General features: G+C 36.3%; 1 long non-coding RNA gene across 1 annotated transcript in view; it reads left to right on the top strand.

Moving 5' to 3' along the window:
- Positions 1-25,863, top strand: part of LOC145509651 (uncharacterized) — a 579,505-nt gene that overhangs the window by 355,637 nt on the left and 198,005 nt on the right. Inside the window, exon 8 of the long non-coding RNA XR_014056274.1 lies at positions 3,476-3,640. This is a non-coding gene — a long non-coding RNA (uncharacterized LOC145509651). The remainder of the gene's footprint in view (positions 1-3,475; positions 3,641-25,863) is intronic.

The raw sequence follows: 25,863 nt of genomic DNA, 5'->3' as shown, positions 1-25,863 counted from the left end.
GTAACTTAATTTCTGAAGATATTTCCTCTTCATTATTTAAATAATGGTCCACTACCAACAGAATGCTCTACCGTTTACAGATATGATAGTAAGACCAAAATGGAAGAAAAATGGACCAAAAAGAGAGAAAATGAGGACTGTAACAAACTTACAAATCTAAACTTAAATTACTTTCTGCTACCCTTGCCATTTATATAAATATGAATAATAATATTTGTGTTCAATTAAACTTTATTCTAGAAAAAAATTTAATAAATACCCATTGCCAAAATCTCAAATAACTGTTTAAATTCATATTATTTGAGTCAAAATCTATTTAGGTTCAATATGTCTAAGTGTAAACAGGAAATAAAAATAGCCTCTTTTTTTTCTTAGTTGCTTTTTAATGTTTCATCAAAGAAACATTTCATCAAAGAAAATTTTTAAGTGCCTCAATAATTACCAATGAGCTATTTATTCTGCAAAGGAAAAGTATCTTTACAAAGCCTGCCACAATTTTTTTTAGTAGTCCTCAATGGACTAACGACTTGCATTGAGTCCTTTGTCAGCTGTTGTTAGGGAGATACCTATTTGAAAAAGGACAGGGCTCAACCAAGGATGTGATTCATGCACCTCAATTCTCCAATTATAAGAAGGTATCAAATAGAATCACTAAATCAATTACTTGGGAAAAAAGAACAGTAATTTTAGCAACAAGAAGGAACAAAGAAAGGAAGTAATTATTATAGTCCTATAGCACTTATCTTGATTATAAAGAAAAATTCGTTAGCTATTATGAGATAATGTGCCTTGTTTACTTCACCCTTAATGGGGGCATCGTAATATGTTCTGAATTTCTGCCAAAGAACACAATCCCAATGTACTGAAACAAGTGACCATTTACTTATGTAAATGATTCTATTGAAGGCACATTTATTTGGTTTCAACAAGCAAATCATTAGAGTTGATCACAAAAATCATAATCAAAATGTTTATTCATAGTTTTGATTATGTCTTTCTGAAAATGTTAGTTCCTAGTTAAACTTTTAGATATAAGATTCATCAACAATGATGCTTTTTAAAACCTAGGCTTAAACATATTGAAAATGAAGTTGAGACCACTTATTAAAAAAAACAACAAGAAATTATACTATACACCATGAAATGATTTCAAACTTACTTGATTTCTGAAAAATGAAAACATATGATTAAAAATGTCAAGCTTTGTGTAGACGAACTAGTGTCCCATAATCTGTCATCCAAAATAAACTACATTTTTTAGGAAGTTTGTTAAGGCAGACAAGCTAAAATCATGCTTCATAAATGAAAAGGTTTATACTAAGGTTAAAGTTAATGTCATAAACTCAAAATGACATTTTAAAGATGTATAAGTGGACTATTGGTTTTTATTTAGTTCCATCAAAATGACTTCATATTTTCAAACTCTGCTCTCAATTTTTGTTAGAATCGTCTGGCCAGTTAAATAAAATTGATGAGAATTTATGCAAACAGTATTGATGAAGGAAAAAGAAAGTTATTGAGCAATATATACAGGGTGATATTATGTGGAGGGAGACAATAAATGTGTATGCATATATAATGTGAATTGAAGGAAACTTTCATATTATATGCATATATACTGTGAATTAAAGGAAATTTTCATATTGCATGTCCATGGTTTTTAATTTTTTTAAATGTTCAGCATAAATTGCCTCTGAAATTAGAAAAAAAAGCCTTTTTTTTTTAAGTAAGGTCTATATATATGTAAGTAATAAAACTCACTTAGTGCGATTTCCTTGATACCTCCTCTAAAATTCACCCATTTTACATATTCCTCCTTCCGTGATTCAGTTTTTATTCCTTGGAATCATGCATCATCTCCTTAGAACCATGCAAAATAAAATATATTTTGCCTTTTTATTGTGTTTATTTTCTGGCTTCTCATTAAGAATATAATTCCAGGATGGTAGAGATTTTTATCTGCTTGTTCACTACTGAAAATCTGGAACCAAAACTTTGACCTATAATAAGGGGATGCTTAATGAATGAATGGGCTTCCCTGGTGGCTCAGGGGTAGAGAATCTGCCTGCACTTCTGGAGATCCAGGTTCAGCCCCTGGGTCAGGAAGATCCCCTTGAGAAAGAAATGGCAACCCACTCCAGTATTCTAACCTGGGAAATCCCATGGACAGAGGTGCCTGGTGGGCTATAGACCATGGAGTTGCAAAAGAGTCAGACATGATTTTGTGACTAAACAACAAATGAATGAATATATAAAGTTTTATTCATTAATATATTCAAAATATATATATGTACATACTAATATATACATATTTATATTACACAGAGAGTCATGGCCTCCTACTTTTGTCTAATCCACTCTCTAGCTTTTAAAGAAGGGAAAAAGGAATACCAAAACCAAAAATTTCCAAACCTCATGAAGAATGCTGTTTATGTAAATAGCATCTATTTTTATAACACATGACAACGCTGAGAGAGTACTCTGTGAGAGCATTTCAAAAGTAATCTCTGAAACCATGCAAGAACAAATGAGGCATTTGATATATTTATGATTATAGGCATAACTGTTGCTGCCAAGTACACATATATCTGATTTTTCGAAATACATTTCATCTCTGTTACAGTCTTTGAAAATAAAGCACTTTCCCATGCTGCTCTGTTTATATCCTGCTGAGGACAAATGTATATCTAGAATCAAAAATATGTCAGACATAGGGAAAGTAACCCTTTGCCAGAATCATAAGGCTTTTGAATTTAAACTATGAAGTTAGTTGATTCACAAGTACTCTTTATTTGCCTACAGAGTTTAAAGTCTGCAATGAAGATTGTGGTTCTTGAAGTCAGAATCACAGGCTGACTATTATATACATATATCAAGAAGATGCTACCTGGTTTTCTGTCCTTGCTAAAGCATATAATTTGAACAGTTTAGTGAAAAATTATTAAGAACCAACTATGTAGAAGACACTGTGGTAAATCCTAGGGAGGAATACAGAGATGAGCACTATACGATTCTTCCCAGTAATACATTACATCACCACCATCCACAACAGCTTCTATTTTTAATGCACCCTTCATATACCAGACACTGTATCTTGAAATATCCCTTTTGGACAATGTATTGTAACCACCATTTTACATTTTTAGAAGAATTTGAGTTTCAGTAGGTTAAGTAGTCATTTCAAAATTACTTGATGTTAATCATCTCTTGTGTATGCTCAATCGTGTCCAACTCTTTGTGACTCCATGGACTGTAGCCTGCCAGGCTCCTCTGTCTATGAGATTTTCCAGGCAGGAATACTTGACTGGGTTGCCATTTCCTTCTCCAAGCACCTCTTGGAGTATATGCCTATTTCTATGAGAACTGCTTCCTCACCTATAACAGATATGATTTACACTTGCATATTTATGTCTGATCCTTTTGTTGGACTAGGAATAGACTCCGGAATTCATCTAGACTATTATTGTTCTCTTAGGAATTTGAAATTGGGATTGAATGAGTCCAGTTCATTTGACCAGACTATTCAAAGTCACCTGAAATAAAGTCAGGATCTATTGACTGACACTTTATCTGCAAGGAGAAGTAGAAAGTGCCTGTCTGTAAGGAGAAGAAAGAAGCAAGTTTGTAAAGAAAAAGAGAGGTGAGCTACATTTTGAGAGTATTTTAATTTCCTTTGGTTAAAGTACGTTACATGTGATTATTGGCGACTTTCTTATTTTGAGAAAGTTCTAAGATCTAAGCTCAAAATCATTGACAGCTATGTGGTAGTAATTTGCTAGTATTCAAATCAAGCTTCCAAATTAGTGTGCTATTGCTTTTATGTCAAATTATTAAAAATTCTAATAAGGAGTTAATTTATTTAATGTGCCTACTCACTTTTCTCTATGCTGATACGTGTTCATCGTGACTGCCAGTTTCCTTTATACATTTTGCTACATAAAGTCATTCATGAACACTGAAGAAACCATTATATATCAAAGTTGGATCCTTTTTGGGTGTATAATTTTAATATTATGTCATTATTAGTTCAACACTATCATATATATAAACTATCACTTATAAGAAAATAAAATTTTACAATTGAACCTAAGGATCTATAGAAATTATTGACTAAAAGATAATATTGATATATTTAGAAGGTGTAAATAGCCATGTGTTTATGTCAACTGGGAGATTTAATGCACACAAATGTTTTTAAATTTCACTCCTGTTACAGATTATTCTCACAGTGCATGTGGGAGAAAATGGTACATTTGAAACACTACCGCTACTGCTTGTTGCTTACTACTGCTGCTGCTACTAAAATCACTATTTCCACCACCAAATCCACTACCACTACTATAACTAACACTTAGAGTAATATTCGTCTGTGACAGCACTGTTACAAAGATTAACTCAGAGCTCTGGACACCAAATCAACATTAGCTCATACTGCTCATATTTAAAGTTGGTACTCTATTATCTTTGATTTGGGAAAGTCACTAAAACTGTTTGAAAGAAATTTTCCTTATTAGTATAATTTCAGAACTTTTATAAAATTAAATGTGATGAAGCACATGAAAGTGCTTTCTGAAATGTATGCCATTATACACATTTAATTATTTATGCTATGCTATAAGTAAATGCTTACCATTAGCGTTATTGACTTTAATTAATAGTATAAAAAGTTACACTCTTGATAATTGGGAAGTTATAATTTGTCCTGCAGTAATCAATTATGAATAGAAATTTCTACTGTTTCTATTTTCCAGTGTTTTTATTTTTCACTCACTAAAATGATCAGGTAATCATCCTGAAAATATATAGAATAACTACACAATTATTTCAGTAACTTTTATACATGTGTGGCACATTTGAATTGCCATCTCCACCAGTATACCCAAAGTTGCCATTTGGTATAATGAATTCCTGAATTTCTTCAATATATTTCATATCTATCCATATGAAATGAAAAATTCTGTTCTGTAATTAATGATGCAATATACTCCTTTTAAATAAGGATTTTATCAGCCTGTATAACTAATGACAGAGTCACCTAAATGACCAATTGGCATCATTAAATTTACCAACTACTATGCTATCATCAATTCCAATTAATTCCTAAATATGTCTCTCACCAACCCGTAAACACATTTTCTAATTGGGAAGTACCATCATGAGTAAATTTAATGGTGCCAAGTTGAACATTTAAGAGATTTAGTAGTTCAGTGAGAAATTATCTGGCTTTGAAGATATTCCTTTTTCTATCCCTGACTTTTATTGCAGCTGGGAATACCCATTTGATAAAGATTGTTAGAGAAACATACACTAACTCCATGCAAAGCAAGTTCACTAGATTTAGCAGTGATCATAGATATCTTTTTATGTTAGCAGAGCAACTGAATTCAAGTTATGAAACCCCGAAAGGAGATACTGGATAGTCAGCATGAGTAGGTCAGACAAAATTATCAAGAGTTTGATCCTGGAGACATTTTTTTTCCATAAGTTAGTGAAAAAGTTTGGACATCCATCTAGCCTTTTCTAATTTTCTTGTTTCCTTTAAGTACCTAGAATACTGTCAAACATGTAGCAGAGGTTTGTTGAATAAATGAATAAATGAACCACAGAACTAGCTCGGTGACAGTATCATTTTCTTGTCTGAACATCTTTGAAAGCTGAGGATTGTCAATAAAAATAATAGCATCTAATACTTATTGAGCTAATTATACCCTGAGGGCTGTAAGAATGTTTTACATGGTGTATACTTTGACACTCACAATAATAAAAAATGGAATCAGCCAGGATTTTATTTAGACAGAAACCAGACACCATTATATCAAAATGGAAGGAATCAGGGTCTTCAGAACAATTTAAGTGTTGGAGATGTGATGGCTTCCAGGAATGACTCCAAGCCTGTAACTGAACTTGACCAACTAAAAGTAGCCACCACTTTGCCACAACTGCCTTCAACAGCCTCAGAGCTGCAGACATTTCCACATTTTTACTAACCAGCAGAAAGCAGCTAAAGCAGCTGGAAGATAGCCTCTGTTCCATTTATGCTTTCCAAATCTCAGAGAAGTATATTTAATTGGTAGTGACTAATTTTTTCATCCAGAAGTTCAGCTGCAAGGAAGTCTAGAAAATGTTGTTTTTAGCTTTTTAGCTTTTTCTGTGCAGGAAGGAATGAGGCAAAATAGGTGGGAAAAGATTCTGAGTGCCACCACATGTGCTCATCACAGACTTGATTATTCGGACATCCGGGCACAGAAATTACGAACCAGGTAGATCATATAACTTGCTCAGGATGATAGAGCTAGCACACAGTAAGGCAGGGGTTCCAGTCTAGGTATTTTCATAGATTAACATGCTAGGATAGGCAGTAGGAAGAGCAATGTGAAAATTTCAAAATTTCAAGGGCTTATGTTAACAAATGGTAAGATGTCTTTGATATTTTAGAATAGCCACAGCCTGTAGTATTTAGGTCACAGTGCAGAGGAAAAAAGAACAGCTCATGGACCACAGTCATACAGATTGTGATGCAAGTCACAAATGCCCTATACATAAATGCTATTTTTGGTGAGGAATACTTAAGTTGTGAGGAAAAGAAGGGGCTCTTGATTATAAAAATAGATGATTTTCCATTTGACCAGGATAATTATTTTTCATCCTTCATATATTTAACAAGACATATTATCTTCTTAACTGTTAAAACTAGGCTACATGTTTGTTCTTATACTTATGCCAATCATAAAACATAAAACAATGTAAGCTACTTGCTTATTGTCATCTGTGTGCCTTACAAACTAAGTTCCTTGAGGGCAGAGACTCTACTTTGATAATAAAATAGCACAAACACTGGCACAAAATATAATGAATATAGAAACTGATCGGTATTTTAAATGGATACATTTTGTAGGCAATGTGCTGATAAATTTTATGTGTATTATCACATTTATTTTTGATAATAACTATAAATAAGGTAGCACCATTTTCATGATTTTACATAGAGGAAAATTTGAGACTTTGAGAGGACATGAAGCTCAGGGTCATGACTTAAGTGTCTTACTACTGGCATTTGAATTGCAAGTAGTCTGACATTAGAATGCTTACTTTTAATATGATGCTAAAGCAGCATTCTATCAACTTTAAGAAACATGAAATTATGACACATATCTGAAGCATTTCATTTTGCTTTATGAAAGTTTCAATCATGAAAATTTATTATTTATTCAAAGAAGAGAAGTTGATTAGCTCTAAAAAAGATGGATAATGGCATCTTTGTAGACAAAATGAATGAAAACAATTATTTGCATAATACAGAAGATGAAAACACAGTAGCATGGAAAACAGTTACTTTTTTTTTCTACATTTAACTATGTTGGTCACCGTATTAGAAATTTAAATATGTATTATTTCCCCTAATCTTACCAAAAGAACTGTTGATTAAATTGATGCTGAGTTAGACATAATCACTTCAGTTCAGTTCAGTTGCTCAGTTGTGTCCAACTCTTTGAGACCCCATGAGCTGCAGCATGCCAGGCCTCCCTGTCCATCATCAACTCCTGGAGTTAACCCAAATTCATGTCTACTGAGTCAGTGATGCCATCCAACCATCTCATCCTCTGCCGTCCCCTTCTCCTCCTGCCTTCAATCTTTCCCAGCATCAGGGTCTTCTCAAATGAGTCAGTTCTTCGCATCAGGTGGCCAAAGTATTGGAGTTTCAGCTTCAGCATCAGTCCTTCCAATAAACATTCAGGACTGATTTCCTTTAGGATGGACTGGTTGGATCTCCTTGCAGTCCAGGGGACTCTCAAGAGTCTTCTCCAACACCACAGTTCAAAAGCATCAATTCTTCGGTGTTCATCTTTCTTTATAGTCCAACTCTCACATCCATATATGACCACTGGAAAAACCATAGCCTTGACTAGATGAACCTTTGTTGGCAAAGTAATATCTCTGCTTTTTAATATGCTGTCTTGGTTGGTCATGACTTTTCTTCCAAGGGGCAAGCATCTTTTAATTTCATGGCTGCAATCTCCATCTTCAGTGATTTTGAAGCCCAAAAACATCAGGTCTGTCACTGTTTTCACTGTTTCCCCATCTATTTGCCATGAAGTGATGAGACCAGATGCAATGATCTTAGTTTTCGGAATATTGGCCTTTACCAATTTTTTCACTCTCTTCTTTTACTTTCATCATGAGGCTCTTTAGTTCTTCTTCACTTTCTGCCATAAGGGTGGTGTCATCTGCATATCTGAGATTATTGATATTTCTCCCGGCAAACTTGATTCAAGCTTGTGCTTCATCCAGCCCAGCGTTTCTCATGCTGGAGTGGTGGCTGCACATCACTGGAGCTGCCATGAGGAGATACCCCACGTCCAAGGTCAGAGAAGCCCCAGCAAGATGGTAGGATAGATGAATTCGCATTTAGAATCAAACCCCTTTCCTGCCAGAGAAGTTCAGAGGGCTCAAATAAACCTTGTGCAACCAGGACCCAGGGACCCCACAGAGACTGAGACAGAACTGTGTCTGACCATCTCCTGAGGAGGTATGGGTCAACAGTGGACTGCTGCAGGAACAGAGGCTCTGGGTACAGCAGACCTGGCTATGGCATAAGCCCTCTTGGAGGAGGTCTCCATTAACCACCAAAGAGCTGCCAGAACTTACACAGGACTGGGAAATAGACTCTTGGAGGGCACAAACAGAACCTTGCGTGCACCAGGACCCAGGAGAAAGGAGCAGTGACCCCACAAGAGACTGACCCAGACTTGCCCAGGAGTGTCCAGGAGTCTCTAGCAGAGGTGTGGGTCGGTGGTGGCCTGCTGCAGGGTTGGAGTCAATGAGTGTAGCAGTGCAGGCATGGGATCTTTTGAAAGAGGTCGCCATTATTTTCATTACCTCCACCATAATTTGGCCCCAGGTAAACAGCAGGAAGGAAGCACAGCTCCACCCATTAACAGAAAATTGAATTAAAGATTTACTGAGCATGGTCCCACCCATCAGAACAAGACACAGTTTCCCACTCAGTCAATTTCTCCCATCAGGAAGCTTCCTTAAGCCTCTTATCCTTCTCCATCAGAGGGCAGACAGACTGAAAGCCACGATCACAGAAAACTAACCAATCTAATGACATGGATCACAGCCTTGTCTAACTCAATGAAACTGTGAGCCATGCTGTGTAGAGCCACCCAAGACAGACCAGTCATGGTGGAGAGTTCTGACAAAACGTGGTCCACTGCAGAAGGGAATGGCAAACCACTTCAGTATTCTTGCCTTGAGAACCCCATGAACAGGATGAAAAGGCAGAAAGATAGGACACTGAAAGATCAACTCCCCAGGTCGGTAGGTGCCCAATAGGCTAGTGGAGATCAGTGCAGAAATAACTCCAGAAAGAATGAAGAGATGAAGCCAAAGCAAAAACAACACCCAGTTGTGGATGTGACTGGTGATAGAAGCCAAGTCTGAGGCTGTAAAGAGCAATATTGCATAGGAACCTGGAATGTTAGGTCCATGAATCAAGGCAAATTGGAAGTGGTCAAACAGGACATGGCAAGAGTGAACATCGACATGTTAGGGATCAGTGAACTAAAATGGACTGGGATGGGTAAATTTAACTCAGATGACCATTGTATCTACTACTGTGGGCAAGAATCCCTTAGAAGAAATGGAGTAGCCATCATAGTCAACAAGAGTCCAAAATGTAGTACTTGGATGCAATCTCAAAAATGACAGAATGATCTCTGTTCATTTCCAAGGCAAACCATTCAACATCACAGTAATCCAAGTCTATGCCCCGACCAGTTAATGCTGAAGAAAGTGAAGTTGAATGGTTCTATGAAGACCTACAAGAGCTTCCAGAACTAACACCCCAAAAAATGTCCTTTTCATTATAGGGGACTGGAAAGCAAAAGTCGGAAGTCAAGAAATACGTGGAGTAACAGGCAAATTTGGTCTTGGAGTACAGAATGAAGCAGAGCAAAGGCTAAAAAAGTTTGGCTAAGAGAATGCATTGGTCATAGCAAACACCCTCTTCCAACAACACAAGAGAAGACTCTACACATGGACATCACCGAATGGTCAATACCGAATCAGATTGATTATATTCTTTGCAGCCAAAGATGGAGAAGCTCTATACAGTCAGCAGAAACAGGAACTGGAACTAACTGTGAGTTAGTTCAGATCATGAACTCCTTATTGCCAAATTCAGACTTAAATTGAAGAAAGTAGAGAAAACCACTAGACCATTCAGGTATGACCTAAATCAAATCCCTTGAGATTATACAGTGGAAGTGAGAAATAGATTTAAGGGATTAGATCTGATACAGTGCCTGATGAACTATGGACAGAGGTTTGTAAAATTGTACAGGAGACAGGCATCAAGACCATCCCCAAGAAAAAGAAATGCAAAAAAAGCAAAATGGGTGTTTGAAGAGGCCTTACAAATAGCTGTGAAAAGAAGAGAAGCGAAAAGCAAAGGAGAAAAGGAAAGGTATACCCATTTGAATGCAGAGTTCCAAAGAATAGCAAGGAGAGATAAGAAAGCTTTCTTCAGTGATCAATGCGAAGAAATAGAGGAAACAATAGAATGGCAAAGACTAAAGATCTCTTTAAGAAAATTAGAGATACTAAGGGAACATTTCATGCAAAGATGGGCACAAAAGGGCAGAAATGGTATGGGCCTAACAGAAGCAGAAGATATTAAGAAGAGGTGGCAGGAATACACAAGAACTATACAAAAAAATCTTCATGACCCAGATAATTATGATGGTGTGATCACTCACCTAGAGCCAGACATCCTGGAATGCAAAGTCAAGTGGGCCTTAGGAAGCATCACTATGAACAAAGCTAGTGGAGGTGATGGAATTCCAGTTGAGCTATTTCAAATCCTCAAAGATGATGCTGTGAAAGTGCAGCACTCGATATGCCAGTAAATTTGGAAAACTCAGCAGTGGCCACAAGACTGGAAAAGGTCAGTTTTCCTTCCAATCCCAAAGAAAGGCAATGCCAAAGAGTGCTCAAACTACTGCACAGTTGCACTCATCTCACACGCTAGTAAAGTAATGCTCAAAATTCTGCAAGCCAGGCTTCAACAGTACATGAACTGTGAACTTCCAGATGTTCCAGCTGGTTTTAGAAAAGGTAGAGGAACCAGAGATCAAATTGCCAGTATCTGTTGGATCATCGGAAAAGCAAGAGGGTTTCAGGAAAACATCTATTTCTGCTTTATTGACTATGCCAAAGCCTTTTACTGTGTGGATCACAACAAACTGGAAAATTCTGAAAGAGACGGGAATACCAGACCACCTGCCCTGCCTCTTGAGAAATCTGTATGCAGGTCAGGAAGCAACAGTTAGAACTGGACATGGAACAACAGACTGATTCCAAATCGGGAGAGGAGTACATCCAAGTTGTATATTGTCACCCTCCTTATTTAACTTGTATGCAGAGTACATCATGAGAAACAATAGACATAATAATGAGTCTAAAAGAACAGATTTTTTGAAAGAAGTCATTGTTATTTTAATCACAATGTATACCATACTAGTTGTGGAGGTATAAGATACGTTTGCATGCAGAATGCAAATGGACTAGATAATTTCACTTTGTAACCAAGATGTTCGATAACATGCATAAAGTTAGTAAATTCCGGAAATAATAATGATTTCTGTGACTAGAGGTTTAAATAATTTGGATGAAGAACCATATATTATGAAACTTACTAGCACTGGTTTTGATTCATAAATAAATTCCACTCTTGTAATGCTCTATGACATTGCTGTAAATTTACAACTTCTTTTGAAATCACAGTTATCATATAATGAAATCCAACTAACTGATCTTTGGATTATTTTGGTAACATTTTACCACAATGATGTTGAAAATTTTGTAAAAGGTTTTTAAAATTGATTTAATTTAATTAGAGGTATTAAAATTAGAATTCAGTTTTATCAATTGATAAGATATATGGAAACAGAAATACAGGAAGATTTATGTTCTTTAATTCAATATATATCTAGCGTACAAACTTGGTGTGAAAAAGGGAGGTGAAATTTTTTTTACGGAAAATTTTATAATAAAGTAGAGATAATATTTAAATCCAGGGACATAGTTGATAGTTTGCACATAATATGTAGCCATGTATATTCAGATAGCTTGTGGCTCATTTGAAGATTCCATAAATATTCATTTTTTTAGTCTTAAAAAAATTCAGAATCTATTAAAACTATCTGTGGTAGAATTGCCAAAAACTTTCTGTAGCTTTTAATATTAAAATATCCTAAATTTTAGACTTTAATGCCTGTCCTAATTACACGTACAAACTGTCCAACTATTGCATAACAGAAATGCTATAATACCAACCACTTCTTGACAAATGCTAAGCCTCAGAAATTTTTTTTTCCTGCTATTGTTGGTTTCACAAAGCAGTGTACACTCAGTTTTGTTCAGGCTAAATACTGTCACTGTTATATTTTGTAAAAATAAAGCACAGTGCTGAATTCTAACACCTACTTTTATGGTTAGCCCCTTCTTATGACAACATACTACAGCTCTTATTCTTAAAAAATATCTGTCATGAATATAGAAAACTCTGTGACCCCCTTTGTAAATAGACTTTGAGTTACTGATAGCCTAACTTTGGCTTATATAAGGACTCTCAGCTTCACATGGTTCCATAAGACTGGCAGGTAATGGTAATGTAAATAAGGGAAATGGCCAGGTATTGGAGAGTATGGGGAAAGAGGAATAGGTATGGGTGACCGTAGCAAATTGAAGAGCTAATTCTTTGCTTAAAAGAAATCATTCTACTCCAGTCAGTTTTGTTATTGAATTTGAAAATACATATTATCTGTGAACTTCCTTGATTTTTCTAATACTGAGTAGAACTCACAAGGCATACCTGTGGGCCACTAGCTGGCAAGCTTTGGCTTATACCCCATCAGTTACTGAGAAAGATACAGACAGTAAGATACTCATTGTCATCCCCAATCCACAGCTTGGAAACTAGAGACAAAGAGGAACATGGAATGGGCAATAGGAGACACAGTCACTTTCTTATCTCACCATGTTAGCATGCTTTGTTATTTTTAAAAATTAATTAATTAATTTTAATTGGAGGATAATTACAATAGTGTGGTGGTTTTTGCCATACATCGACATGAATCAGCCACGAGTGCACATGTGTTCCCCCGTCCTGAACCACCACCTTCCCCACCCCATCCCTCTAGACTGTCCCAGAGCACCAGCTTTGAGTGCCTTGCTTCATGCATAGAACTTGCCCTGGTCATCTATTTTACATGTGGTAATATACCTGTTTCCATGCTAGTCTCTCAAATCATTCCACCCTCGCCTTCTCCCACAGAGTCCAAAAGTCTGTTCTTTACATCTGTGTCTCTTTTTCGATCTTGCATATAGGATCATCATTACCATCTTTCTAAATTCCATATATATGCAATAATACACTGTATTGGCATTTCTCTTTCTGACTTCACTCTGTATAATAGGCTCCAGTTTCATTCACCTCATTAGAACTGACTCAAATGTGTTCCATTTTTATAACAGTAATATTCCATTTTGTTTATGTACCACAACTTCCTTATTCATTCACCTGCTGATGAACATCTAGGTTGCTTTCATGTTCTAGCTATTGTAAACAGTGCTGTAATGAATATTGGGGCACATGCGTCTCTTTCAGTTCTGGTTTCCTCGGTGTGTATGCCCAGCAGGGGAATTGCTGGGTCATATGGCAGTTCTATTTCCAGTTTTTTAAGGAATTTCCACACTGTTCGCCATAGTGGCTGTACTAGTTTGCATTCCCACCAACAGTGTAAGAGGGTTCCCTTTTCTCCACACCCTCTCCAGCATTTATTGTTTGTAGACTTTTTGATGGCAGCCAATCTGGTCAATATGAGATGATACCTCATTGTGGTTTTGATTTGCATTTCTCTAATAATGAGTCATGTTGAGCATTTTTTCGTGTGTTTCTTAGCCATCTGTATGTCTTGTTTGGATAAATGTATTTTTAGTTTTTTGGTCCACTTTTTGATTGGGTTGTTCATTTTTCTGGTATTGAGCTAGCATGCTTTGGTATTTTATTGAACTTTTCAGTTAAATTAAAATCTCAGAGAATGTACTTTTTTAAAAAATAGGTTAAAGCCTAGGCATCTTGCAAGGACTAGTCATTTCAACTCTTTTAAAAGGATTATTGTTCATGTAGTTGAACTTTTAAGTAATGGTTATCTCAGTGTGGGGTCAAGCTATGTAAATTACCTGGAGACTCTTCTTCTGAAAGTAATGTATATATACAGAACCCGTCACTGCTATATACTTCTATGGAATGGAAACACATATTTTACCTTATATTAGCAGGAGTGAAAATTTATTATACTACCACTAAGAAAACACTTATTGATAGTGGATACTACTAAATACAAATAATTAGCCAAAAATGAACTCAAAATATTCTTTTCATAATGCATTATCATTGAACTTGATTATATATACTTTTTCTCAAGACTATAAAAAGAATACAAAAAAAACTCATATAGAATTTAAATTTTTCTTCATGCATTTAGGTTCGATAAATACAAATGGTACCAAAAATAGTACCCAATGTCAATGTTTAATACTATAGTCTTCTTTATTGATAACACTTTAAAAGCTTGAGAACAGTACATGCCTCATAATTACTGAAAGGTCACATAGACCTGATTTTGTCCATCATTTATCTGTCATGATGATGTGTTAAAACAGTGTGGGACTATAGCAGACAGACTTGAGACTTTATAAACCTCATTGAAGCTTTGTATTTATGAAGCTCCTACTTTATAAGTTCATCAGTAATTGGATGTGGTTAGGATTGGAGTGTAGCATTTATTAGAATTAGTTTTAAGTGCATTACCATTTCGTGTTATTAAAAGATAAAACATCATAATTCAGAAATATTTGGCCAAATAATAAATTATCTTTCTTTCCAATTTCTTTCCTAGTCGTGACATGTGATCTAATGCTTTATGTGACTATTTGAAAAATTACGAAGCATTACTGATTTCTAAAAACATTTTATCTCTGAGATCATAAAGCAAACACACATATGTATTTCAGGGTGGTTGGCTATTAAGTTGAACATAGTTTTTTACAAGTTGGATATAAACTGAGACCAAGCACCCCTGCTAAATCATATATGTTTATCAGGCAGTATGCTACTGTTTCAATACGTGATCTGTGGAGCCTGGGAAAACAGCAGTCATGGAGCCTACAGCAGAGTGGTCTCCAAAGACTTGACTCATGTATTACTATCAGTAAATTGCTTTAGCACATTCACATACACAAACACATTTATCAGTTTTTATTTATGTATGTATATATTTGTGTATCTCCACCACTATACCAGTATACAAAATATATGCATTATAAACCATGTATAAAATTAGGAATTAAAATGATTATGCCATGTATGAAATAACATTTTCTTGAATTAATTTAATTTAATTAGGTTAAAGAACTTTCTTCCTCCAATTAGATATGATGATTTATGTGTCACCTTGTAAAACTTGTTTGTTATTTTCTGGTACAATTTTTCAAAGATTTAGTCCAAATTTAGGTAGTTCTACATCTGGTTTTAATGGCTGTCATAACTAAAAAGATTATTTCACAAAAATAGATGCAAATGGAAGAAATGTATCCTGTGTTGTGCATGCTACTTAAATTTTATTCTATCCTTCATTAATGTAAAAATGTTTGTCAAAATCTGGCTAATACTTTTCTTGAAATTAAATTGTAGGGCTTACCATCTGAAGGCTATTAATTTAAATTTTTAAAGAAATTGGTTGAAAACTTAATGATGCTCAATCCTTGGGCTTCCCTGGTAGCTCAACTGGTAAAGAATCTGCCTGCAGTGCAGGAGACCACAGTTCGATTCCTGGGTTGGGAAGATCCGCTGGAGAAGGGATAGGCTACCCACTCCATTATCCTTGGACTTCCCTGGTGGCTCAGCTGGTAAAGAATCCACCTGCAATGAGGGAGACCTGGGTTTTATCCTTGGGTTGGGAAGATCCCCTGGAGAAGGGAAAGGCTACCCACTCCCGTATCATGGCCATGGACTCTATAGTCCCCAGGGTTGCAGAGAGTTGGACATGACTGAGCCACTTTCACTTTTCACTTTCAATCTTTGAAGATTTGTTATACAAGATAGAATATTTTGTTTCTATTTTTCTGTGTTTGATGGATGAAGAGACTTGCAGCTAATAGAAAATATTTTCAAGAATAGAATTATGTAATGCTTGAGATATGTCCAGATAGGTTTCTTCAAGTTTCCCCTATACCTCATGGTAAGCACAAGTGAAACACTTGGATATTACCTATTTAAAAAAGCATAAGACTTTTGAGGGTGGAGAGACATGGACTGGTTTAGAAACCTGGAACAATGCAATACAGTTATTGAACCTTTTTTTTTTTTGGCCTCGTATATTTAAGACTTAACTTGGAAGAAGCTGACAATCTATAAATACCGATGAGTCCAGACAACCTCTCTGCCAAAAGCCTGCTCTTTTTAGCAAAGGGATCAGGAAAACAAGACAGAAACTTTTAGATGTAAAGAGCCCTACTTCAGTCAGACACCACAGAAAACATTGTCTTACCACCCCTATTCATACCACGCAAAGAAAAATGGGAAGCCTAGATTTGTACCTTGTGAGACTGTAACAACACGTCCAACAACTCCATCATGCAGGTAAAAAGAAGGGCAAGCACAGAGCTAGAGTTTGAGTCATGCAGTTATGAGGTCATTCCCATATATTGTCTCTGGAGAACTTGTGGGGATCCTAGTCCCCAGGGGATCCCACGTGGCAATAACAAGTAATGATAGTGGGGGTCGTAGAAAGTGAAGAGAACCTGTGTGAGCTAATATTGAGACATCCCTCAACACTGTCAGAGAGACCATGTGGGAAATTAGAGTACCCTTGTCCACACAACAGTAACAATGGGACCCTACAGTGGATGAACATACCTGACTGTATGCAAGTCAACAAGCAACAGTTAGAACGCAAATGGAATAATGGACTGGTTCAAAATTGGGAAAGGAGTACATCAAGGCTGTATATTGCCAACCTGCTTATTTAACTTATATGCAGAGTACGTCATGCGAAATGCCAGGCTGGATGAAGCACAAGCTGGAACCAAGATTGCTGGGAGAAATCAATAACCTCAGATATGCAGATGATACCACCCTTATAGTAAAAAGCCAAGAGGAATTGAAGAGTCTCTTGATGAAGGTAAAACGGGAGAGTGAAAAACCTGGTTTAACACTCAGTACTCAAAAACTAAGATCATGGCACTTGGTCCCATTACTTCATGGCAAATACATGGGGAAACAATGGAAACAGTGACAGACTTTACTTTTTGGAGTCCAAAATCACTGCAGATGGTGACTGCAGCCATAAAATTAAAAGACGCATGCTCCTTGGAAAAAAAGCTATGGCAAAACTAGATAGCATATTAAAAGGCAGAGATATTACTTTGCTGACAAAAGACCATATAGTCAAAACTGTTTTTCCAAGAGTCATGTATAGATGTGAGAGTTGGACCATAAAGAAGGCTGTCAGTCAGTTCAGTCACTCAGTTGTGTCTGGCTGTTTGCAGGCCAATGGACTGCAGGATGCCAGGCTACCTTGTCCATCACCAAGTCCTGGAGCTTGCTCAAACTAATGTCCATTGAGTTGGTGATGCCATCCAACCATCTCATCTTCTGTTGTGCTCTTCTCCCCCTGCCTTCAATCTTACCCAGCATCAGGATCTTTTCCAATGAGTCCATTCCTCGCATCAGGTGGCAAGGAACTGCAAGGAGATTCTACCAATCCATCCTAAAGGAAATCAGTCCTGGGTGTTTATTGGAAGGACTGATGTTGGAGCTGAAACTCCAATACTTTGGCCACCTGATGCGAAGAATGGAGTCACTGGAAAAGACCCTGATTCTGGGAAAGATTAAAGGCAGGAGGAGAAGGGGATGACAGAGGATGAGATGGTTGGATGGCATTACTGACGCAATGGACATGAGTTTGAGTAGGCTCCGGGAGTTGGTGATGGACAAGGAGGCCTGGCAACCTGCAGTCCATGGGGTTGCAAAGAATCGGACATGACTGAGCAATTGAACTGAGCTGAGAACTGGTAAAATTATGACACTGCTACATTGTATATAGATACATATTACTCTATGTATATAGTAATACCTAGGGTAATCTTTAAAAGCTATATAGATATACTCAAAACACTATAAATAAATCAAAATGAAATTCTAGAAAAGTTCTTCCACAAAAGGCAGGAGAATAAAATAGTCTTGAAAAGCTCAGTATATGGGCTCTGTAGCAGGATAGAGATTAGGGGAAGATTCAGTGAGCTGGGTTTTTATGGCCCAAAATATCCTGGGCCATAAAAGAAGCCTCATTAAAATTTGAAGAACTGAAAGGAACCAACAGGAAAAAAGTTAAATTGACACATTTAACCCTGAAGGTATCATGAATTAGATTAAAGTATATGGTTAAACGAACTGATTAGAAGACATTGGCAAAGTGAATGAAAAATTGTTACCTAACTACTGATGCTGAAGCTGAAACTCCAATATTTTGGCCACCTGATGCGAAGAGCTGACTCATTTGAAAAGACTCTGATGCTGGGAAAGCTTGAGGGCAGGAAGAGAAGGGGATGACGGAGGATGAGATGGTTGGATGGCATCACCGACTCAATGGACATGGGTTTGGGTAAACTCCGGGTTGGTGATGGACAGGGGGAAGGCCTGGCGTGCTGCGGTCCGTGGGGTTGCAAAGAGTTGGACACAACTGAGTGACTGAACTGAACTATCTACTGTCTGTTAAAATCACCCTCATTTTAAATATAACAACATAGGCAGACTGAAAGCAAAAGGATGAAAAATGTTTCATATGTTTCATGAAAAAATATAATTTTAAAATGTATTAGTGGCTTTATATTTATTAAAGAGAGTACCCAGAGTCGCAGTGGGACATTACACATAGATAACGCACCAAGAAGACAGCAATCCTAAATGTGTGTGTACCAAAAAACAGAAATGCAAAATATGTGATGTCAAAACTGATGGAATTGAAGAATAGACAAATCAACAGTCATAGATGGAGACTTTAACACCTCTTTCACAATGAAACATATAATAATTAGAAAACCAATAAGGATATAAAAGTAGAGAATACCATGAAACCAACAGAATCTAAAGGATCTTTACAGAATACTCCAACCAACAACACAGGAATACGTTTCTTCAAGTGATCACAGAATATATACCGAGATATATCATATCCTGGACTATAAAACAAACCTGCTTAAATGTGAAGAACTGAAATCAAACACAATGTGTTCTTCAACCAGTGTAATCATACTAGAAATCAGTACGAAAGATAACAGGAAAACTTCCAAACAGGTAGAAACAGAACACACTTCTAAACAGTGGGTGGGTCAAAAAAGAAGTCTCAAGGGGAATCAGAAAATACCTGAAACTCAATTAAGTGCAAAGTTAACATATCAAAATTTGTGGACTATAGCTAAAGTAGTATAAAAGGAAAATTTATAGCAGTCTATGCTCACATTAGGAAAGAGGGAAATTCTCAGATTAAGAACCTGAATTTGCACATTAAGAGAGAGAAGAACAAAATAAACCCAAGGCAAAGAGAAGGAAGTAACAAAGATAAGAGTAGAAATAAGTGAAATTTAAAACTGCAAATAGTGAGAACTTTTGAAATGAAGAACTTGTTGTTTGAAAAGATCAGTGAAGTTGATCCACCTCTCAAAGCAGGACAGAGGAGAGATAGAAGGAGAAAGAAACACAGATTCTGTTATCAGGAATGGTATAGGGGCAATCCGGCAAACCCAAGATCAAGGCACTAGCAGTTTCATTGTCTGATGAGAATCTGCTTTCTGGTTCACAGACAGCTGTCTTTTCACTGCGGCCGCACTTGGTGGAAGAAATGAGAGCTCTTTCTAGAGTCCCATTTATAGGGTCACTAATCCCATTCACTACGGCTCTGCCCTCCTGATCTAAACATCCCAAAGGCCCCAACTCCTAATACCATCGCAGTGGAGATTAGAATTTCAACATACAAATTTTGAGGGTACAGAAACATTTTAAATCATCTATGAAAAGCAACTATGATTCTCTCTGTACCCTTTTCATGGGCTTTTCCCTTTCTTTGACAACTTAGATGAAGTAGACCAACTGCTTGAAAAGTATAAACTACCAATATTAACCCAATTTATGAAATATATATTTTGAATAGTTGTATAACTATTAAGCCCAAGTAGAGCAAGTAGTTTCTAGAAACTAAAATGGGAAAGTCCTAGCGAGAAGGCCACGTGAAAGGATGATGTAAAATTTAGTTGAAGAATTGAGTCAGCCCAAGTGAGTATCACCGTGAGAGAGCTGGAGGAACACATGTGATTGCGCTGATTTCTTCCTTTCATCTCCTGATATTCCTCGTCGGCCAAGCCCAACAGAAAGCTGGAGAACAAAGGTAACCATTGATGAATACACACAGGTCTGCCTCTTTTGGCAGAAAAGTGAAAGCGAAAGTTGCTTAGTAGTGTCTGACTCTTTGCGACCCTATGGACTGTAGCCTGCCAGGCTCCTCTGTCCATGGAGTTCTTCAGGCCAGAATACTGGAGTGGGTAGCTGTTCCCTTCTCCAGGGGATTGTCCCAAATCAGGGATCAAACCCAGGTGTCCTGCATTGCAGGCAGATTCTTCACGATCTGAGCCACCAGGGAAGCCTACAAAAGGGCAAATTTAGATATTTCGTACACTTAACTGAGATAAAAAGGTGTTTCTTATTTATTTCTAAGTTTTCTTCTTGTTGCCATATATATTGTTACCTTATTCATACTCGAGCGTATGAACTCATTTTGTATACAACTCTAAAATAATGTTCCCTCTTCAACTACACTGAGAGCTACCACGTAGTATCTGATGGAAAAACACTTGTACAATATATTATTCACTATCCTGCAAAACGTATTTATTGCATAAATATATAACCTCTTTCTCTATCTCTGTGCCACCTCCATATATACACACAAATACATATATATGTGTATATACACACATAGCAGATATACATGTATTTTTAATATATATATATGTATAACATTCAACATATATGTGCACATTAAATTAAGTTTATTACACAGAAATACGTACAATATGCAGACATGGCAAGAACATGGGAAAATAGATTTTATGTTATAATGCTTGGTGATGTGATTTTTCACTGCAGGTAAATATGATTCTGTGTGTGTGTAAGTTAAAATTTCAAATGAGTACATACCTTCTATAAAATATATCCACTTCTATAAAGTTATTATTAAGGTGTGGGCAATGATTTAAGTTCAAGAATGACAGTATCATTTATGATAAGGAAAGATATAAACCAGCTTGAGAGTTATTCTACAGTACCAGGATGATGAAATGAATGCTTGTGTATCCATGGAATCAAATATTATGCACTTGTAAAACTTATATTTTAGTGTGTTATTTGTTTGCAGGGAAATACTTTCAGTATGTATGACTGAGTCTTTTAAAGTAATATGAACTATATAATGTTTAAAATCATGTTTATGTGAAATTTACATTCCAACCCTGACACTTACTAGCTCTTTAACCTAGGCTAGGTTTCATAATGTCTATGACTCTCACCTATATACTGGATATTCAATAAGAACTGTTATAGCATAGGGTTATTTTGTAGGTTTAATGAAAAACTGAATACAAAATACTGAATGAAGTTTTGCATATAATGTGTACACAAGGAAAATGATGAGAGATCCAGGACATTCTGCTGGATTCTCAAGTAATTTTAACATGCAGAATAAATATATAGCTGAAGGTCTAATTTATTTGAGGGGTATGTTAAGTAGCTACTTTTGAAAAGTTGTGAATATTAATAGTTAGGAAAAATCAGTAAAGGAGAATGTCGTTAACTCTGAGGTCTCTCATTTTTTTGAGAGCATCTGCTTACCTAGAAAATGGGAGCTAGAAAGGGATTGTCTAGCACATAATTCATTTTTGTGTCTTAATTTCCTTTGACAGGGAATAACATTTTAATCTACTTCAAAAACTGAGTTAAACTATGTGAATCAAGAGAAATTATTTTGCATCTACCCCTTAAGTGAATGCTAAAATTCATGTATCGTGAGGATAAAGTTTAGTCTGACAATTGGATTGGTTGGTCTTTTTGTCACCCGGTGTGTTTACATTTGGCACCCTGCTGCTGCTAGGTGTCATCTAAGTTTGAGCTAGCAGGCAGGCTAGAGGAAAAGCAAGGATATAACCTAGAAAGTATTTAATGCAAAGTGTGAATATTTGTATCCAAGTTCTGAAAAAAAAAAAAGAGCATATTGATTTAGAGGAGAACTGCCTAGTCACACAATACTGGAAAAAGATTTTCTGCCAGTAAGTACTTCATATTTCAGTTAAGTATCTTGATTAAAACTGAACTGTTATTTAAAATCATCTCATATGTAAGGTAGGTAGAACAGACATCTATTTGTATATGAGGAAATTGAGTCAACAGAAAATCAGTCTTGTCCAAGGTCAAACACTGATTTTCTTCTGGAATTATGATTGAAAAGAACTTTCTGTAGTCACAGCCCTTCATTTTGTGTCTGGTATCAATAGATACGATGGTAGTTATATAATAAACCTATGTTCTTGCTCAAATGATTACATTAGTATAAAATTTATATGAAAATACTTTTCTTTGCTAAAATGATTACTCTGACTTTTTCTAGTAATAATTCGTTTACACTGGACATGATTTAGCTTATTACTTAGCATAATAAACAGACCATTAAATATTGTATATAATTGAATTAAGATAGATTTCTCTTTATCTGGGTTTCACTGGGCTAGCTTAATTGGCTTTATTAACAAAGACAATTTGTAATAATAGTTAAAGATGATGTGTGTAACCTAATTCTTCACCATGAATATGTATCCAGGGCTTTAATTGAATAATTTGATTTAATGATAAAAACAAATCAGGGTAAATGTATAATTATCTTATAAATATGCAGATAATAAAAATTAAAATAGATGATTTAAGTGCTTTATTTTAAAAATATGTAATTAAGTGACCCTTTGAAGAATTTTTGCCTTAAAAATATACACTTAATTAGAGATCAAGATAGCAGAATAAGATCCAGAGCTCACCTCCTCCGATGGACACACCAAAACTACAATTATATATACAACTATCTTTGAGAATTATCTGAAGACTAGCAGAAAAGATTTTCTCCAACTAAGGATATAAAGAAAGGCCACATCAAGACTGGCAGGAGACTGAGAGACGTGATCTATTCAGAGGCCACATTCCTTATGTGAGGACCAACAGAATAGGAAGGATTTTACAACTGCAGAGGTTCCCCCTGAAGAGCGAGAGGTCTCAGACCCACCCCAGGCTCCCCAGCCTAAGGAGATGAGCACCCATAACTTCTGTCTTTGAAAATCAGCAGGGCTTATGTCAGGAAAACCAGAGGGCCATAGAAAACTGAGAGTCTTTCCTTGAATGCACAGACTCACTCACCGTAAGTCCCAGTGCAGAGGCAATAGCTTAAAAAGTGCCTGGGAGAAGGAGATTCATTGATTCACCCTGCACACTAGCATATCTGCAGCAACTCAGGTCCAATCATAACAGCAAGGTCTCCATGGCCCACAGGGGACATATCCCTGGTGCTGGTGGCCAGGGAGTATTATGCGACTGAGCCCCACAAAACATCTTCTACTTAGGGCCCTTTTTTCAATACTGAGAGATATAGCTGATTTACCTAATACAGAGAAGCAAAAAAAGAGATTTAAGCAAAATTAGGAGACAAAGGAATACTTTACAGATGAAAAACCAAGACAAAAACTCAGAAAAAGGACTAAACAAAATGAAGATAAGCAATTTTCAACATAAAGTGTTCAAAGTAATAGTCATAAAAATGCTTAGTGAACTTGAGAGAGGATTAGATGAACGTAGAGTATCAGCAAGAGGTAGAAAATATTTTTTAAAACTCAAAAATGAAGAATACAATAACTGAAATGAAAAATACACTAGCCCATTATACAGAGTGAAGTAAGCCAGAAAGAAAAACAACAATACAGTATACTAATGCATATATATGGAATTTGAAAGATGGTAACGATAACCCTATATGTGAGACAGAATAAGAGACACAGATGCATGGAACAATTTTATGGACTCTGAGGGAGAAGGTGAGGGTGGGACGTTCTGGGAGAATAGCACTGAAACATGTATATTATCGTATGTGAAACAGAACACCATTCCATGTTCGATGCATGTGACAAGGGCTCAGGGCCGGGGCAATGGGATGATCCAGAAGGATGGGATGGGGAGGGAGGTGGGTGGGGGGTCCGGGAAGGGGAACACATGTAAACCCATGGCTGATTCATGTCAATGTATGGCAAAAACTATTACAATATTGTAAAGTAATTAGCCCCCAACTAAAATAAATAAATTTATAAAAAAAAAAAAAAAAAAAAAAAAGAAAAATACACTAGAGGGAATCAACAGTAGATCAAAGCATGCAGAAGAACAGAGCAGTGATCTGGAAAACAGTGTAGTGGAAATCACTCAGTTGGCATAGCAAAAATAAAAGAATAAAAATACAGTTAGGAGAGTCTGAGTGACCTCTGGGACAACATCAGGTGTACCAACACTTACATTACAGAGGTCCTGGAAGAAGAGAGAGAGAGAGAGAAAGGCAGAAAACCTATCTGAAGACACAATGGCTGAAAACTTTCCTAACCTGGTGAAGGAAACTGACATCCAAGTCCAGGTATCATGGAGAGTCCCAATGATGAACTGAAAGAGACCCACACTAAAGGAAATTATAATTAAAATGTTAAGAGTTAATGGCAAAAAGTGAATCTTAAAAGCAGCAAGAGAAAAACAGTTATCTACAAGGGAACCCCCATAAGACTGTCAGCTGATTTTCCAACAGAAACCTTATTGTCCCCAAATGACTGGCAGAATATAGTCAAACTATATAGTCAAATGAGGAAACCTTACAACCAAGAATACTCTACCCAGCAAGGTTATCATTCAGAATTGAAGGAGAGAAAGAGTTTCCCAAACAAGCAAAAGCTAGAGTTCATCACTGCTAAATTAGCCTTACAAGAAATGTTAAACTGTTTTAATAAAAAAGGGATCAATCCAACAAGAGATGTAACATACTTGTAAATATCCATGTAGGCAACATAGGACCACTTAAATGCAGAGTTGAAATAGAAACAGAAATAAAGGGAGATATTGACAGTAATAGTCAGAGAATCGTAATAGAGGTTAGCACCCCTTATGTCAGTGGATGGGTCATCCAGACAGAAAATCAACAAGAAAACATTGGCCTTAAATGACACAGTATATTAGTTGACCTTAACAGATATATACAGAGCACTCAAACAAACAGCAGAACACATATTCTTCTCAAGTACACATGGAACATTCTCCAGGAAACCTCACAGGTTGAGTCACAAAAGAAGTTTCAACACAATTAATAAAGGGATAGAGATTATATGAAATCATAGGTTCTTTTCCCTTATAAATTATCACCAAATCTTGACTGTAGTCCCTTATGCTAGAGTCCTTGTCCATTTTATACATAATAGTATGTGTCAGTCAATCCCAGCCTTCTAATTTATCCCTCCCCCCACCCACTTTCCCCTTTGCTAACCAAAACTTTGTTTTCTATATCTGAGACTCTCTTTCTGTTTTGGTGATACAGGCTTTTGTGTGTATTTTTAAAAAATTCTGCATGTAAGCAATGTCGTAGGATATTTGTCTGGCTTTCTTCATAAGTATGATAATCTCTG

The sequence above is a fragment of the Giraffa tippelskirchi genome, chromosome 6 (assembly GCF_054371585.1).
Source record: "Giraffa tippelskirchi isolate mGirTip1 chromosome 6, T2T-mGirTip1v1.2.pri, whole genome shotgun sequence".
NCBI classification, from domain to species: domain Eukaryota; kingdom Metazoa; phylum Chordata; class Mammalia; order Artiodactyla; family Giraffidae; genus Giraffa; species Giraffa tippelskirchi.
This window is presented reverse-complemented; position numbering and strand designations above follow the sequence as displayed.